The sequence below is a fragment of the Heliangelus exortis genome, chromosome 20 (genome assembly GCF_036169615.1).
Source record: "Heliangelus exortis chromosome 20, bHelExo1.hap1, whole genome shotgun sequence".
Classification (NCBI taxonomy): Eukaryota; Metazoa; Chordata; class Aves; order Apodiformes; family Trochilidae; genus Heliangelus; species Heliangelus exortis.
The window spans coordinates 11,373,722-11,390,503 of record NC_092441.1 but is presented as its reverse complement, the minus strand read 5'-3'; the positions used below and the strand labels follow the sequence as shown (position 1 = coordinate 11,390,503).

Here is a 16,782-nt window from a genome sequence, read left to right as displayed (position 1 = left end):
CTGCCTCCAGGGAAGCATATGCCAGAGGAAAGAAGGAAAAGCCCTCCTCCTCCTCTGATGATGATGATGATCCCATACCTGATGAGTTCTTGTGTCCTATTTTCAAAGCCCTACTGACTGACGCAGCTTTTATTCCCTGCTGTGGGAACAGTTATTGTGAGGAATGTAAGTGTTCCTTGCATGTTTTTATTTCAAAACAATCACATTTGATCTTTTGGGAGCAGAAACAGGGGATAACAAAGTTGCTTTGTTTCCAGTTCTCTTTCATCCTGAAGTCTATCCTGAAGGATGCTTCTTACAGAAAGGGGAAAAGAAGCAGAAAGCTCTTTTCCCTTTTTCTGTGTCTGGTTAAATGCCCTTTGCACACAGAAGGAGGAGTATGAGCAGAGTGTGTAATTGTGCAGGTGCTGACAGTCTTAGATATCAAACTGTTTTGTCCACAGCCCTTTCTCTTCTATCAGACTACTCTGGTGATTTACTGCTGACTCGAAAAAACCAAAACCACCACTATTTGAATATTTAAATAATTAAATATTTAATCCTTCAGACTGGAGCCTGAGGATGGAGGAATATCAACTCTTTAGGAAGGACAGGAGGGGGTGACACCCTCTACATCGCTGACCAGCTGGGCTCCATGGAGCTAGAAATAGAGAAATAGATAAAACTAAGACACCATTCTCTCCAGCTGAGAGAAAGCAAATTGGCAATTTGAGATGACTAAACTGAAAAAACTTAGAATTGTCATAAATCAACAGCACTGACTTTTCCAATCATTTGTTTTGGCCTTATTCAATGTAGCCTTGTGTAAGGAGATGTAAACTCTTCCCTTTCAGCTTTTTACAGAGAGACTTTTCTCACAAACAGTTTATGTAAAAGCCATCATGTTACCTGGGGTAAGCACTTGTTGGACTGGAGCACCAGGAGAAACCTCTGCTAACAGGCTGGGCAGGTATGTTCCTCAGACTCTAGTAATGCTCTTCTAATACCTGTGTGGAATTAGAATTATCAAAATGGTTTTTAAAGAAAGGAGGGAAATTTTGGAGTTCTAATCACTCCAAAAAATACACATATGGTTAAAGGGTGAGTAAGATCTTGGGTGGAGAGCATGAGGATAAAAATGTTCAATAGTGTAAAAAAAAATTTCTAGTATGTACCAAATAACCACACAGTCTTGGTATTTCACTGTTGTAACATCTGAAGGTGGGGTTAGGCTGTGCCTTGATCTTTTATCTAGTCTTTTTCCCACTGTCCATTAGAGTTGAAGTCACAAACCTCAAGGGAATAAAACAGTGATCAGGAAAACATTCTGAGTTCTGAAGGATTAAATATTTAACTATTTAAATATTCAAATAGTGGTGGTTTTGGTTTTTTCGAGTCAGCAGTAAATCACCAGAGTAGTCTGATAGAAGAGAAAGGGCTGTGGACAAAACAGTTTGATATCTAAGACTGTCAGCACCTGCACAATTACACACTCTGCTCATACTCCTCCTTCTGTGTGCAAAGGGCATTTAACCAGACACAGAAAAAGGGAAAAGAGCTTTCTGCTTCTTTTCCCCTTTCTGTAAGAAGCATCCTTCAGGATAGACTTCAGGATGAAAGAGAACTGGAAACAAAGCAACTTTGTTATCTCCTGTTTCTGCTCCCAAAAGATCAGATGTGATTGTTCTGAATAAACAAAAATGCAAGGAACACTTACATTCCTCACAATAACTGTTCCCACAGCAGGGAATAAAAGCTGCGTCAGTCAGTAGGGCTTTGAAAATAGGACACAAGAACTCATCAGGTATGGGATCATCATCATCATCAGAGGAGGAGGATGGCTCTTTGGATAAATAGAAATGCTTTTCCTTCTTTCCTCTGGCATATGGTTCCCTGTAGGCAGTGGGGAAGGAAAAAGAAAAAAGTTAAAGATGGGCACAAGGAACAATTTTCCAAGCTTTGGATTTTATCAAAAGAAGTAAGAGATGGAATATTGGGGTGGAATTTTAAAGTGGAAAGCCCAGTATCTCTCAGCCCAGGAGACCGTATTTCTTGTTTGAACCTAGGACACATTGCTGGTTCATGATCAACTTGGTGCCCACCAGGATCCCTCCCAGCCTGTGCTGAAGGTACAGAGAGGATCCAAGGTTGTGTCGTTAGACACAGACTGTTTAAGCTGGCAGACTACAGGGCATGAAGAAGCAATAGTGGAGGGGCTGGGACAACTGAAAAGCTATTAGACAACGTTTTCTGTGAGAAATGATAGAAATGAGGGACAGGCATCAGTGACAATGTTGACATTCAGCAAAAAAAGCAAAACAATTACCAAATGGGCCACTGAGACGTTTCACTTCACTGCTTGATAGGAGCTGGAAATACATCAAGAGTAAATTCACTGAAGAGATTTTTTTGTTGGTGGTGGTTTTCACAGCTGAATCAGAATCAGAAATGCACTGAACAGGCAGCTGAAAGAAACTAGACCCCCAAGTTGCCTACAAACAGGACTGCGTGGGGATACCAGATTTGGAATAAACTAGGTTTGATATTAAACAATGTCTTTCTTCCAGTAACAAAAGTGAGAATTTTGGTCCCTTGTAACAGGCACTGAAATAAATTTGAGGCTCTCCAAGCAAATGTAACCGAATTAATGACTTTTATTAATTACAATATAACAAGGATTAGGCAAGATACCCAGCGCTGGACGACAGGGAAGTCCCGCTCTTCCTCCTGTCCACCCCACCAAAGTCCACCCCTTTGCCTTATATACTCTGTCTTCCTTGTCCTTCTCGAGTTTTCTCCGAAGTTCTCTGCGCATGCGTGACTTGTTGCTAGGTTGAAGCTCTCCTGTCTTCCTCAGGCATCTTCTCTCACATGCTAAAAGTTTCTTAACACTTCAAAACTCTCTAAAATTTAAAAGACACTTTAACCACGTTTTACATAGAAACAAGGACATATCTTTTAATACATTTTTACATATAATTTCAACAAGAACACAGTTGTCTTTTCCCTATTCATGGCCAAAATAAATCAGGAACACATTCCAGCATATATTCTATCACAATCCCCCCTTTCTCTTATCCTGATTTATTTTGATCGTATCTTTGCAACTCTCTTTCAGCTAATTCCATCACTTCAGCCTGTTCCTCATCAGGTACCTGGTAATATTTAGTTCTAATAAGCATCAGATGTGCTGCTTCTAACCTATTTTTAACCATAACAATTAGTTTGTTAAATATACAAGGCCCAAAGGTAAGTGTAAACAATAACAAAAGTAATGGTCCTGCAATAGTAGACAACAGAGTGGTAAGCCATGGAGACTGATTAAACCAGCTTTCATACCAACTTTGGTGTGACTCCCTTTCCCTCCTGCGTTGGTCCAATCTCTTTCGCAATTCACTCATAGTGTCAATTGCTGCTCCAGTGTGATCTGCGTAGGAGCAACATTCCTCCTTTAATGCTACACAAAGACCCCCCTGTTGTAATAGTAATAAATCCAGACCCCTACGATTCTGTAATACAACTTCCGATAATGATCTGACAGATTTTACCAATCCATCAATCGCTTGTTCTATTTTACCTATATCTTCGTCTACAGAGATTCGCAATGCTCTAAATTCTTTTTGTTGATTAATCAATGAGGCAATTCCTGTTCCGGCACCCACCCCTCCTATAGTTAAAAGTGTTGCTATAGTAAGGGCGGTAACTGGCTCTCTTTTCTCAAGATGGTGTTCTGGGGTCATGTGCTTTTCCAAAATATATTCCTTTGGATGATAAGTGATTTTTGGTATAATAGCAACCTGAATGCAATAATCATGGGTATAGTTAAAAATTTTTAATGACAAACAGGGGGTAAGTCCTATACTGTGACATACCCATCGAGTATTAGGTGCTGGAAGCAGCCAATCTGCTTGTTGCTTATGTCCTGGATTCAATGTAGTATGATTGCACAGGTGCTCCTTGTTCTTAGGTACTGTGCCGATACATCGTCCCTGTCCCGTTACTTGAGAGAGAGTTATCCCCTGAATATTTTCCCTATTGATTTTCCAAAGACATTCTCCTGGATTTGTTCCATTTATCCTTTTCCCTTTAGCTGTCACCCCAAGAGCTTCATAAAAAGGAGGTCGAATATTGTAGCACAACCAGCAATCCTTTGCTAACGTAGGATTGGTTTTGTTTAGTAAATTGTAGCTGGCTTGCATAATTCTCCAAAGGGAACCATAGCTGGAACGCTTATCAATTTCATCTGCCGTTTCATTATTTGTTTGGGAAATGCCTGATCTCCTTCCCAGTGTTTTTAGTGAGCGATTGTCCACCTTGACCTCAGGATTAGGGTCCCCTAATCCTGGATTAGGGCCTATAAGTTCCGGCCCTTTTGAAACAGATTCCTTTTTTATGAGAAAATGACCACCCCTATCGGTACCCGGTTCCCACAACCTAGCTCCCCAAGTCTTTCCCACTATCCATCCCAAATCTTCTGGTTGGGTGACGTTAATATAAATCCATTGGCAGCTTCCTCCTTTAACAATACTCCCTCCAGAACGCTCTGGAGGGTGACAGCCATGGGGACCCCATCCTACCCTTAAAAATCTATCTGGATTATCCACCCGCCAATCCGAAGCAACGGTTTCACAACCCCAGTAAGCACAATAATAGTGTCCAGGATAATTGCAATATCCTTTGCCTGGATTTGAGCTGGGACAAAAATAGAAACCTAATAAATTCAAGCAAGGCTGTGTTTGCACAATATCACATAGATAACTAGTAAAGCTAGGACCACCAGGAGTAATCTTTGTTTGAAGTACTTTCTGATCTTCCCATCGTATCAAGGACCACTTAAATGGTTGGTGAGGCATGTGTATGTCAGCCTTTGCTACTCCTATCATGACGAAATAAAGTAAGGTTAAGGCGGTTAGGGGTTTAAAACAAGTATAACATAACAGGGTAAACCGAAATGTCATTGTTTCAAACATTGGAATAACAATTTCACAGTCTGCTCAATCACCAGTTCCTAGCCCACATTCTTTACAATGTTTCAACATCCGAATTATATTTCTTTAAATGGCATTTTCTCCTCCAGAGTCACAGCAAACATACCTATAATAGAACACAGTGAGCAGAGTGAGCAGAAAGAGAAACAGGGAAATAAATTTTGGTTCGTATTATATGCCAATCACAATAAAATCAGAAGGGGCGATCTTGAGATAAGTATTCCCATGCACTCTACCTCCCTACCGGTTACGCACTGCTTCCGCTGTAAGAGTTCTTGTCTCCACACATATTATCCTTCTGTCTTACTCGTCAACTCGGTTGCGTCGAGCTACGAGGAAAGAAAATTCTTCTCGACAGCAAGGATATTCTTCAGGAGTCCTCTAGGAAATCAAAGTGCCATAATTGTTAATAGGGTTAGTACATGCAGGCAATAGTTCTTTATTTCAAAGCTCAAGCATTCATCCTCCTTCTGTTATTTATTTCCATCTATACCTTCGTCGTTGTAATTTGAATTTTAATTCTCCCGGATTTCCATCTATCTGCCACTCTGGTCCTGGTTCCTCCACTGGTCCTTTGATTCTACTAGCATGTGTCCATCCCTTTTCAGCTGTTCTAACTGCAGTCTCAGTAGTTAACAACACAAGGTAAGGACCTTCCCATTGTGGTCTTAATGTTGTCTCTTTCCATGCCCTGATCAAAACCCAATCACCTGGTTTTACATGATGCAATTTTAGGTCTAATGGTGGTCTCTGGGCTAAAATTCCCCTTTTCCATAACTCTTCCCTATATTTCATTAATGTTGTCAAATATACATTCATATTTCTATCTGTAATCATAGGATGATCTTGTGGTTCTCCCATATTATAGGGCATTCCATACAGCATTTCAAACGGTGATATTCCCATATCAGTACGAGGTTGTGTTCTAATGTTTAGTAATGCTAGGGGCAAACATTGTATCCATGACATACGAGTCTCTAACATAAGCTTTGTTAATTGTTTCTTAATCTCTCTATTCATTCTTTCCACTCTACCAGAACTCTGCGGATGCCAAGGAGTATGATGATCCCACTGTATTCCCATTGCTTTAGTAAGATCAGTTAAAATTCTGGATACAAAGTGGGGACCTCTATCCGAATCAATTGTTTCTACCACTCCATATCGTGGGATAATTTGTTCTAAAAGAATTTTAATCACCACTCGTGCTGTACCTCTTGCTGTAGGGAAAGCCTCCACATAATGGGTCAAATGATCTACCATTACTAATAGGTACCGGTATCTCCCAACCTTAGGTAATTCTGTAAAATCAATTTGGATGTTTGCGAATGGTCTGCGTGCTGCCGGTCGGCCTCCTTGCGGGGGTTGTCTAAGGTGGCGACTATTCACTTGTAAACAGATAGCACATCCTTTTACTACCTGTTTTGCCAAATCATCTGCCCCTATACACATATATTTAGTAGCAAACTGATCCACCAGTCCCCGTGCTCCCCAATGAGTTACACTATGGATCCTTCTCATAATTTCAATGGCTACAGATTTTGGCACAACAGTTCTATTATCGTCTGGGAGAGTCCATTTCCCTTGGGAATTTTCTCGTAGTCCCATTGCTTCCATCTTTTGTTTCTCTGCAATAGTGAAGCTGTAAAGTTTCCACGTATGCTCTGAAGGTGACAGAGGTTTTGCTCTGGGACTCATCCTTGGTACTTGTACTGGAAGGGACGCGGCTCTTTTGGCTTCTTGATCTGCTGCATTATTCCCTCTACTTTTAAAATCCAGCCCCCTTTGATGACCTTTCAAATGTACAATCGCAATTTTCTCTGGACCTCTTAAAGCCCGTAAGACATCTTTAATCAATTCTCGATGTATTAAATTCTTTCCTTGTGAGTTTATTAATCCTCTCTCCTCCCATATTTTACCAAAGGTATGGACTACTCCATAAGCATACTTAGAGTCAGTATAAATAGTGCCAATCTTGTTACGCAAAAGCTGTAGGGCTCGTAATACAGCATAGAGTTCACACGCCTGCGCCGACCAGGAATGGTGCAGGGGTCCTGACTCAATAACTATTAATTCCTCTCCTCCAATAATAGCATACCCTGACACTCTTTTTCCGTTTATAACACGAGAAGAGCCATCTACGAACAATTTATCCCCTTCGTCCAATTCCTCTTCCTCTAAATCTGGTCTAATCTTTGTCTGTTCCTCGATGGTCACCAAACAATCATGCATCTTACTAACATCCTCAGGTACTCCATATAAAAATTCTGCTAAATTTTGTAAATTCGTAACCTCTAAGGATAACTTTGGAGAATCTAACAAAATTCCTTCATATTTTAAGAGTCTAGCATCTGTAATCCACTTGTCAGCTTTCTGTTGCAAAATTCCTCTGATGTTATGAGGGGAAAGTACTTTAAGTTCCCCATTGAGAGTGATTTTATTGGCTTCTTCCACAAGCAAGGCACACGCCACAATTGCCTGTAAACAAGTAGGCCATCCTTTGCTGACAGGATCTAATAATTTAGACAAATATCCTACAGGTTTCTTCTTCCCTGCCCAATCTTGGGTTAATACACCATAAGCAGTACCTGCTTCTGTATTTACAAACAGATAAAATGGTTGTTTTAAATCTGGTAAGTTAAGAACAGGGGCATTTATCAAATCATGTTGTAACCCCCTTAAATTTTTCTCATCACTTTCACTCCATTTTAATAGTCCATCCTGTCCTAATTTTTCATATAAAAACTTAACCTTGGCACTATAATTCTCAATCCATTGTCTACAATATCCGACTAAACCTAAAAGCTGTCTAACTTGCCTTTTGCTTCTGGGGGGTGGCATAGAAAGAATACCTTGTACTCTTTCAGGATCTATCTTCTTTTCTCCCTTCTTTAAATAATGCCCCAAATATTTTACTTCCTCCTCAACAAACTGTAATTTTGCCTTTGACACTTTCAACCCTTTTGCACTCAAGAAATTCAACAACTTGATACTTTCAGTACGGACCTCATCCTCAGTTTCCCCAGCCAAAAGTAAATCATCTACATACTGAATGAGAACTACTGTCTCCATCGTTTGATATTCTTGTAAAATTTGCTCTAGAGCTTGACCAAATAAGTTTGGGGATTCTGTAAACCCCTGGGGAAGAACAGTCCACCTCAATTGTTGTCTTCTATGTGTAACTGGATCCTCCCATTCAAAAGCAAAATAATCTCTACATCTTTCATCTAAAGGACATGTCCAAAACGCATCTTTGAGATCTATAACACTGTAATACTGCTTCTCAGGTCCCAGCCGGCTCAGCAAAGTATAGGGATTTGCTACCACTGGGAAGCGGGCTACTGTTCTTTTATTTATTTCCCTTAAATCATGGACCAACCGATATGACCCGTCCGCCTTCTTTACGGGCAGAATGGGAGTATTAAAAGGGGACATACAAGGTTCCAAAAGTCCTTTATCCAATAACCTGTCTATCTCTGGCTTTAACCCCGCTCTCCCTTCAGGGGAAATAGGATATTGTTTAATTCTTACTGGCACCTCAGGTTCTTTAATGGTAACCATAAAAGGAATTATATCAAGCTTTCCTATACTATCGGGGGTATACCATACTTCCGGATTGATTTTTGCCTCATCTGCCAACCTTAAAGGACAAAGCTTTATCTGTATTTCTTTATTCACTATCTCTATATTAATACCTAGCTCTATAATCAAATCCCTTCCCAATAAATTAAAATCTGCTTCCGGAACTAACAGAAAGCTCCCTATTTTAATTTTACCATTAGCCTCTATCAGAACATATTTAACTATTGGAACCTCAAAGGGCTCCCCTTTAGCCCCTACCACTTGGGCAGTTTCTTTAGAGACATTACAACCCCCAGGCAATTTCTGAACAGTTGATCGTTCTGCTCCAGTATCTACCAAAAATGCAACTTCCTCTTGCTGAGGACCTATTTTAAGTTTTATCAAGGGCTCTCGATGTTTTCGTGTCCCCAGCAGATAGAGCCCCTGACCCCCCTAATCTTCCTTAAAGATTCTTTCATCCTTCAATCTTTTCCTGCATTCCCGTCGGAAATGCCCCTTACCCCCACAATAAAAACACACACTTTCTCTCCTTTCTATCCGGGGAGTTCGTCCTTCATTCCTCTGGTCCCTCGGTTCTGTTTTGAAAAACGTTTCGGGCCTCCCGGGCCTCCCTGTCTCCCTGACTGCTGCTACCATCATCCGTACTTGTCTTCGATGATTTTCTTCGTCCCTCCTAACATATACCTTCTGAGCTTCCCGCAGCAACTCATCCAAACCCCTGTCTTGCCAGTTCTCTATCTTTTCTAATTTCTTTCGGATATCATCCCATGATTTGGCCACAAACTGTGTTTTTAACAAAGCCTGCCCCAACTGATTTTCTGGGTCTAACCCAGAATACATTTGCAAATTTTTCCTCAGGCGTTCTAGCCACTCAGTAGGAGTTTCATCCTTCCTCTGTCTCTCGTTGAACGCCTTATTAATATTTTGTCCCCTAGGCACTGCCTCCCGAATTCCCTGTATTATAATTCCCCTTAAGTCCTGCATATTAACCCGATGGTCCTGTTGTTGATGGTTCCAATTTGGATCCTGTAATGGCCATTTAGTATCCGCTAAAGGACCTTGAACATGTTGTGCATCCCAAATTCGCGTCCCTGCCCGTCTGATCATATTTCGTTCTTCGGAGGTAAACAAAATATTCAATATAGCTTGTAACTCTCCCCACGTATAAATGCTGGGTCCTAAAAACTGATCTAATTTCTCTGCTACTCCCAGGGGGTCTTCTAAAAGATTCCCCATTTCTTTCTTAAATTCCCGCACATCACCCGTACTTAGAGGAACTGATACAAAACCTATAACGGGATTTGGACCTGGACCTCCAATAGGCATTTCCCTAAGTGGGTACAAATTATGCTGTTGTTTCTGAGCCCGTTTCCGGGTTATGGGCCCTTGTACCTCACTAACAGATTCAGGATGGTTTTCTACGGGGGGTAGTGCATTAGGGGGTGAGGGGTTATCCAGAGGGGGTACATATGGGGGAGGAATTAATGAGGCCTCTTCTTCCTCCCTATTCTTCCCTTTCTTTTTCTCATTTAAAGGAAGCAAGAGAGCAGGTTCCGTACTGCCTGGTCTAGTTAGCCACACACTCGCATAATCACTCTCTTCCTGACTGAAAGGGGCTTTACCGTTTACCCATAAATTTAGCTTCTGCTTTACCCAATCCTCTGAGGACCCAAACATGGGCCAAGAGACATTCTGAAATATCTCCTTCACTCCCCACACTGTCACGCAATAACAAATCATTTTTGCCCTATCTTTATTTTCTGTATTGGGATAAAGTTTCCAATTATCTAACATAAATCCCAACGGACTATCCCGAGGTACTGGTGGAATTTTTGTGGATTTTTGGGGCTTACTCTTTTTCTGTCCCATCTTCCGGGGCGACTCCAATCAGACTCCAATCACTTCAAAACTCTCTAAAATTTAAAAGACACTTTAACCACATTTTACATAGAAACAAGGACATATCTTTTAATACATTTTTACATATAATTTCAACAAGAACACAGTTGTCTTTTCCCTATTCATGGCCAAAATAAATCCGGAACACATTCCAGCATATATTCTATCACAGGCACTGGGGCCAGAAAGTGAGCACCTTATCCTACTGCAGATTTTCCTCTCAGAATTACAGGATGTTGGGACACCTGAAACACCCCAGGCGTGCGTGGCAAAGCTACTGGCTGCCTTTTCCTTGTGAAAATAGCGACAGAGGAGGGAAAAAATAGTCCAGCACACTCCACCTCCAACCACCAACCAACCACCACAGGTATTCTTACCTCTAAAACTCCTGCTCCACAATGACAGGCAGCAACCCCGCTTCTTCCCGCGACACTCCACTCCTCCTCAGAGCCAGGGACTGCAGGAAGGCTCAGCCAGGGCTGATCTCCTCCCCCCTGGGAACAGCTCCCTGAGCTGACACACAACCCCATCTCCATGCTGGCAGGAATGGGTGCCTGAGGGCTCCCTGTGGCAGGGCCGACTCAGGAGGGAGCTCCACGGCTCTTCCCAGCACCAGATGGATGTGGATTCTGAGGAGCAGGTGGCAGCTGGTGGGAAAGGAGCAGAGGGGAACAGCAGCCCAGCAAGGAGCAGGAGGAAAGGGGGATGGGCTGCTGGGCTGCCTGACTTTCTATAGGGTGTGGGCAGGAGATGGGAGGGAATAGTGACCCCTCTCAGATCCCTCAGGGTCTCAGACCCTCCTTCTTTACTTCTCCAACTCAAACTTTAGCTCTTCCACTCCAACTATGTCACTTTTTTCCAGTCAGTGGGAACCTCACCAGACCACCATCACCTCTCCAATAGGACAGACAGAGGCTCAGCAACTGCGTCTGCCAGCTCCTCAGGACCCGTGCGTGGGCCCTGTGAGGTGCCATAAACTTGTGGACCTGCAGGTTCTTTAGATGATCACAGACCTCTTCTTCTCCCCCCGTGGGGGCTCCTTGGTTGTCCCAGGCCCTGCTTTAGATTCGATTCTACCTGGGATGGATGTGGCTCTCCTGCCGTGCTCCCCAGCTGCTCCAGCCACCTCTCTACTCCTCCCAGGGTACCTGCCCTTGCATCCCCCCTCTGCATGCTTCCTCCTTCAGTTTGAGGGCTTTTGGGAGCTGCTGGCTCATCCCCGCCGCCCTCCCGGAGTTTTTCCCCGGCTGCGGGCTGGGGAGTGGGGGGAAGCGGCAGCTGCCAGCATGGCCCGGGAACCAAGATGGCCGCCGGGCAGCCCCCTGCATGCCCCGGGACTACAGCTCCCAGCATGCCCCGGGACTACAGCTCCCAGCATGCCCCGGGGCGCTCCTCCTCTCCTGCTGCCTGAGCCCGCCCGGCCCCGGGGCTGCCCCGGCCCCGGCCCAGCTGGGAGGGGGAGCAGGAGGAAGGGGATCTGGGCAGGGAGAGAAGGCAGGAAAAAGAGTGGTGAGGAGCGGGAAAGAGATGGAGGGGAAGGGGGCAAAGAGGGGGGGGAGGGAGAGAGAGGAGAAGGGCGGAAAGGAGGAGAGAGGGGGGATGGAGAGAGAGCGGGCGAGGGGCCTGAGAGAGGCAGAAAAGGCCCCAGGAGAGGGGAGTGACAGAGGGGTGGGAGAGGGAGCAGGAGAGAGGGGAAAGGGCGAGGGGAGAGGAAGGGAGAGGGGAGGGAGAGGCAGGAAAGGGGAGAGGCTGCAGGAGAGAGAGGGACAATAAGGCCAGGAGAGGAGAGGGAGAGAAAGATGTGGAGACAGAGAGAGAGAGAGAGAGAGAAACAGCAATGGCTCTGAGAAGAGGCAGGGAGGAATTGGGAAGTGCTGAGAGGGAGACAGCCAGTGAAAGCCCAAACTTATGATGGGCAAACGAGAGAGAGGGAGGGATGAAGAGCTGGGCAGAGCCCCAGAAGAGCAGTGATGAGCATCTGGGCCAGGCCCCAGCACCCTGGGCTTTCTTTTCAAAGATGAAAGCTTGTTTTCATTTTTAGGGTTTGATTAGGGACTCTTGGTTTGTTTACCTGGTTTCTTCAGGTTGTTTTTTTGTTGTTGTTGTGCTGGATTGTGTTGTGTTTTCTGTCTTGAAACCATCATTTCTGGTCTGACACCTCTACAGTAGGGAGGGCAGTGTGACTGATAGTATGGTCTTGTATATTTCTAGGGAGTCAGTGGAAATTTGTGGTTGGAGCCATCTGCGTCGCTTACCTTTGATTTCTTGAGTGTAAATCATGCAATGTTTTTGCTGAGGTGCAAAAATGAAATGGGAGAGCAGCTCTTCCTCTCTCACACACACACACACACACACACACCTTCCCCCAGCTGAAGATGAACAGATCAAATCTCTGGGGCTGTGTTCTTTTATTAGACGTGTGTCAGATACCCAGCCCCAGGGGACTTGTGTGCAGAGAATGGCTGCATGGGCCTGGGGCTTGCCCATCATCACCTGGAAGGGAAAAAGGAAAAACCAGGTGATCACTGGGGACTTGTTCCCAAGAATGTTTCTTTCTATATCCTCTTGCACCAAGAGACACTCAGACACCCTGAGCCATCCCCTCCCTTCACTGGCCCTGTGACCACCAAGCCCACTGCATCTCCCCCAGGCTGTTCTTCCATGGCTGGTTGCTGACAGGAGGGGACATGGGGAGGTGGCAGCCTGGGAGTGACAGGGGGGACATGGGATGGTGAGGGTCTGGGAGAGTGAAAGGACATTGGGCAGTGATGGGCCCAGGGCTGCTGAGGGAGCCATGGCAGAGCCAGGGGGCTGCTGGGGGTCGGCACTGGGTAGTGAAGGCCTGGGGTGTGATGGGACACCGGGCAGTGACAGGCTGGGGGACAGCAGGGACAGCAGCATCTTGGAGAAGAAAAGGTGGGGTTAGGGTCTGAATTTTGTCTTCAACATGTTTTACTCTGTGCATCAGAAAACTAGTTTATACTCTGCTTTCACTACTTAAGGTTGGACACAAGTGCTTTATTTGGAGTTCTGATCACCTTTTTTGTTCTTCTAGAAGCCAGTCAGAGCCAGTGAGTGGAACATGAGGAAGGCAAAGGGAGCCTGTGAGTGGAACATCAAAAGCTGTATGTAAAATCACAGTCTTTTACACTTTCTATTGCAGCCTGCGTTTACATCCAAACAATGTACCCTTGTATTAATTTCCCAAACATTAACTTAAAGTATTTTCCAATAAAACACAGTCTTTGTTGTAAATACAACGTATTTGATTCAGCATAGCAAAACTGTGTAATGCACGGGTTTTTTTGGTTTTTTTTTTTCCTAATTTTTGAAAATGTTACCAAAACCCACTGAGAATCTGTTACTGTTATACTTGGTACTGTTTCTTACTTTTGACTCAAACCAACATATCCCAGACATTTTGAGGACATCTCTATACAGCCAAACAGTTCCTTTGTGTGTCTGTAAATGCCTGGGCATTTCTTCCTGAAACTGTATAACTGAGGTGAAATTGTTTGGGCCCCTCTGAGTACATAAATGTCTTCAATAGATTGCTATCAGTTAAAGAATTGTTTCTCCCCAAGTTGGTATTCTGCAGTTCTGCATTTGATCTTTGGGCTTTGTCTGATGAAGCAGTTCAGTTGAATAGTTTGTCTGCACGTGAAAATGCCAACAGCCCAGTGTACACATTTAGCACAAGATTGGACCCCAGTGCCTTTGTGGATAAAAGCTCTGTCATTTTTCTTCCCTTCTGCCTGCAGGACATGTTTGGATCTGGGTGACTTCAGGTTTGGATGCTGCTTCCATTTCCCAAAGGTTCAGCCTTTCTTCAGGATACCACCACTTGGAACTGACACTGGGAAAAGGGGCAGCATTTTTCTACAGCTTTGCAAACTCTGTCCTGCTGCTGCTAAAATAGAAATAAGGAACACAAGGAAATACCTGACTGGTGATGCTCTAGATGTTGATTCCTCCACCTGGGGTGGAATATGATGTGTAACTCTGCATTTCAAAGTAGTCCTTCCAGTACAAAAAAATCACTAAGGGGTGGGATGGTTTTTTTTTGTCATCCTGATTTTAGGTATAACTGAATTTTCTTCACTAGAATGGGGTGAGGCATTACATTAACCCAGAGTTGTGGGGTCTGAGCACTTGAGAAGCTGTTAGGAGATCTGAATGTAGAAATTCATCAAGTGTGTCTCTGTGTTCTGTGAAGAATACAGCCTCTGCTGGTCATGGAGTGGTGTGTCATGTTTCAACTTGAAAACTTCTTGTCTGTAGGTCTGAAACCACTCAGTCTGAATCTGACATCAGTGATGCTGTCACTGATCAGTTTGAATTCCTTGCTGCACATGAACGTCTCTCTCTGTGAGCGTGAGTGTAGCTGGCCCAGGGACCCTGGTAGTTCCCACAGTGCATTTATCCAAACCGCATCCATAGTATTTGCTCTAATTCAGATGGGGTTTTATTTCTTGAAAACAGGTATGTAGAAACCCTTTCATTATTTTTTTGTGAAGAGATCAGTGACTCCTCTGCACTTGTTTCTCTGGCCCAGCTTATTGAGGTACATGGAATTTCTTGTCAAATACTTAAAAAAAACCCCAAGAGTCTTTGCTTTGTTATTTTAAATCTTATGCTGTGATCTGTAGCTGGATAACCAGAGATGTGAACAAAACTTTGATTTTTAATAATTTGAAGTCATTGGTTTAAGTTTACAAAATGTTTCTATTTGGATACTATTCTACAGAGGGTTGTTCCCAGGCTGGGAAGACAGGAGGGGAGTACCTGATCAGCGTCAGTGTAATCCTGCAGTATTACTCAGCTTCAAGACACAAGGAAGCCCTTCAGAAGCTGTTCACCATTTCGGAGACATTTTGTTAATTTTATGTTAGAAACCCAATGTTGGCAGAGTAATTCAGTTGGCTGTAAGTTATGGACATTTCAGTGGGTCTGCAACAGTTAAATGAGGAGTGTTTGTGGAACAGGGACAACTGCATGACTATTTTTTGCTCTCTGGTCACTCTGGTTCTGGATCCAGTTTTGGAATGCTGGAGGGTGCCATAAATGGCAGCGTAGGTGCAGTGGAGGGCACAGTCTGTTGGTTTGAACACAGAGTGTGTAAGCTGTGTCGGTGTACCTGATGGTTTCTAGGAGTGTGTTTGTGTGGCATATGAGCAGATGTGACCTTCTGGAACTGTTGTCGTGCTGTGTTGTGCTGTGGAACTGCTGGCACGTTCAGTCTCTCCCTCTGAATTGTGCTTTGGAGGAGAAGTGTATTTGTGTCTCTTCTCCAAGTGGATGGTGAGCTAAGGGGATATTTCTCCCTGAATAAACCTGAAGTTAAGCCATTCTTTGTCTGTTGAGTTCCAAACACTGCTCAAGCCTTTGGAACATCCTGGCTATGGTATTTAAAGGAAAAAGGATTTGATTGGAGCAAGCCTTGGGTTAGGAAAAGGAGGGGATTAAAGGCTTTTGCTGGTTAAAATAGTAATAATTGAGATGTCATTTAAAGTGTGAGGTTCAGATGAGATATGTCTGCATTTCTTCCCTTAACAGGGCCAAACTGTCGAGCCTGATCCCAGAGTTAGAAAGAGCACGGGAATTCCAAGGAGTTTCATGCTGGAGGTGAAAGATCCCAATACAAAGGAAGCTCTGCTGACAAGAATGGGGAAATATGCAATACCAGATCTTAATGCAGAAGTATGGAACTAACAGAACTGACCAAAAAGTGAACAAGAGAAACCGTGGGGAAGCACTGGAGTGCCAAAGCAACCAAAAAAAGTAGTTAAATATAAATACCTGTATTTAAGAAGGCTAACATGAGGTGAGCAGAATTCCATCTCTTACTTCCTTTGATAAAATCCAAAGATTGGAAAATTTTTCCGTGTGCCTGTCTTTAACTTTTTCCATGTAGCCGTGTTTAACTTTTGTGTTTTTCCGTCCCCACCCTGCCTCCAGGGAAGCATATGCCAGAGGAAAGAAGGAAAAGCCTTTTTCTTTATCCAAAGAGCCCTACTCCTCTGATGGTCCCATACCTGATGAGTTCTTGTGTGCTCTTTGCAAAGCCCTACTGACTGATGCAGCTTTTATTCCCTGCTGTGGGATCAGTTATTGTGAGGAATGCAAATGTTCCTTGCATGTTTTTTTGTTAATTCAAAACAATCCCATCTGATGTTCTGAGAGCAGAAACAGGAGATAACAAAGTTGTAACAGTGAGACTCGGTGCCTGAGGCAAGTTGCTGCTTTTAAATTCTCTCCTGGCTGATGCCCAGCAATCGTCATCGTCCCCGCCCCCCCCCCCCGTGAATTGGTTCGGCCCCTTCTACCCCCTTCCCCC

At 43.8% G+C, this 16,782-nt stretch overlaps 2 long non-coding RNA genes across 4 annotated transcripts; one reads left to right on the top strand and one right to left on the bottom strand.

The window, feature by feature from the left end:
* Window positions 1-708: 708 nt before the first annotated feature.
* LOC139805591 (uncharacterized) lies at window positions 709-11,268 on the bottom strand. The gene is made up of 3 exons (XR_011729894.1): window positions 10,823-11,268; window positions 1,697-1,872; window positions 709-986 (listed from the first exon to the last, which is right to left on the bottom strand). It is a non-coding gene; the product is annotated as an uncharacterized lncRNA (long non-coding RNA).
* A 31-nt stretch (window positions 11,269-11,299) lies between these two features.
* LOC139805590 (uncharacterized) lies at window positions 11,300-15,793 on the top strand. 3 transcript variants are annotated; one of them, XR_011729893.1, is made up of 5 exons: window positions 11,300-11,954; window positions 13,448-13,516; window positions 14,207-14,394; window positions 14,727-14,813; window positions 15,193-15,793. It is a non-coding gene; the product is annotated as an uncharacterized lncRNA (long non-coding RNA). The 3 variants fall into 3 exon arrangements; XR_011729891.1 differs by lacking the exon at window positions 13,448-13,516; XR_011729892.1 differs by lacking the exons at window positions 13,448-13,516; window positions 14,727-14,813.
* The last annotated feature ends 989 nt before the right edge of the window (window positions 15,794-16,782 follow it).